This window comes from Echinops telfairi, unplaced genomic scaffold (genome assembly GCF_000313985.2).
Source record: "Echinops telfairi isolate 266 unplaced genomic scaffold, ASM31398v2 ScPeMD7_3533;HRSCAF=4204_1, whole genome shotgun sequence".
Classification (NCBI taxonomy): domain Eukaryota; kingdom Metazoa; phylum Chordata; class Mammalia; order Afrosoricida; family Tenrecidae; genus Echinops; species Echinops telfairi.
In genome coordinates this window covers 5,143,260-5,145,277 of record NW_022107432.1, presented here as the reverse complement: position 1 = coordinate 5,145,277, position 2,018 = coordinate 5,143,260, and positions in this window count along the sequence as shown.

The window sequence follows — 2,018 nt, the reverse complement described above, 5'->3', positions numbered from 1 at the left end:
CCGGAACTGTCAGTCCCGTTGTTTTCTCCTCCAGATTGTTCATCCAGCCTGTCCTATCCAGACAGGCCTGATGATTGCTCTTTTATATAAAACTCTTTCTTACACACATCTGAGTATCTATGAATTTGTTTTTCTAGTCAACCCTGACTAGCACAAGCAGCCAACAAATATAAAGAAATGCTTCAGATTAGAGAAATAAGCATCCCAAGTGCCTTAAGCATTGGTATGGGTGGACAACTTGGAGTTGACATGGAAATCCATGAATCCATGATCACTAATCAATGGAGAGATGAAAATGGAAACAACTGTGAGATACCACTTCACCCAGCATTGACAGCAAAGACCAAAGAAACAGAAAATAACAAATGCTCAAGAGAATACAGTGCAATTGGAACCCTCATACACTAATGTTGGAATTGTAAAACCATCACTGTGGAAAGCTGTGTTGCATTTCCTCAAACCACTCGTAATGGAAATAAAGGAAGAAAAAAAATGAAATAAACAACAATGAAAAATTAGCAACAATAAAAATAACGGTCAGGAGCAGATAAAATATGCACTCCCGTATTCAATGAAGCACTATTCACAATAGCAGGAAGATAGAAACAATTGAATGATCCGATATGTGAACTGTCAGCCCCCAGATTATCCTGTTAGTCAACTGGGAATAAGACTAATGCTCTGGACGACCGCAGTTCCTTCACCAGTGATGCGAGGAAGGCACATGGCCCTGTTCAGAAAAGAGGGATGTGAGGAGGAGGAAGATATTTTTAGGGTTAATACCCTTGCTTTCTGCTGGGAATAACATCTTCCAAGGGAGCAATACTTGCTTGTTGTGGCCATTTTGCAACCATGAGGTAACACATTAATGAAACAATACAGATGACAAGAAAGATAAAAATATTCCAAGTATCTCTATACTGGAAAACAGAGCTACTATGAGTATTATGAGAGTATAGGAATTATTATAGGACTTGGTCTTTACAGAGATTTTTTAAAACTGGTAAAGTGAAACTCTAGTAGGGGGAACCTAAGAATTTGGGGAATAAACACTTCAGCGTGTGCCTTAAGCACTGGGACAGGTGGACAAATTGGGCTTAGCAGGGGACTCCATGAATCCAATCGGTTATCAAAGTAGGGCCGCAACAGGGATGCTCATGAAAGCTTTCTAAAACAACTTCTACCTCTGGGAAAATGGTTAACTTTTTATAACTATAGACTTCGAGGCTTCAAATTTTCTTGGGAAAAAATGTAATGAATATTTTCCATGAACTTTCTGAAGCCCCTCCTAAAACAAACTTCTGCAATCTACAGCAAAGCATCTCGTAATGGGCGGGGGATTGCTGTTGGTCAACAGGACCAGCAGGTGGCAATAGAGGGAAGACAGAATGGCAAAGAGGAAGGACAAGCGTCTCTGAATCTGTCACTCAACCAGCCTAATTGGCATGGTCTGCATAAGCATGGTGGCTGCGGCTTATTCACCTTCAAAGTCTCACTCAGATTTCTCTTGACCATTTCTAACCTGGACCTATGCAGTCTCTGGCAAAGGTTGCTAGCGTTAGCCCCAATGTGGGATAAGCAAACAAGCTGAAATGTTTCTGGGCAGTCTGGTGAGAACGAGCAATAGTAGGTAGGAAGGCAAAGGTTGAGTGCATGACCACTAACTAAAATGCTGCCAGTTGAAACCCACTCAGTGACTCGGGGGGGAAAACGACCTGGCAATTGACTTCCTTCAGATTATAGCCTAGAAAACCCTAAGAGGTAGGACTACTTCGTCACACGGAGTTGCTGTGAGTCGGCATCAACTGGAAGGCACCTAACAACACCATCTATTGACTATATTGGTGAAACATTTCCTTTCCCAATTATTATAAGTGAAAACACATTTCCTCAAAGTTATAAACCTTATGCCTCTTTCCGGTACTTCTTGTACATAGATTGATAATAAGCAAAGGCTGCTTCAAAACAAAAGAATTCTGGTCCCGCTCCCACTACCATGACTCGAATTTGACCTTGCA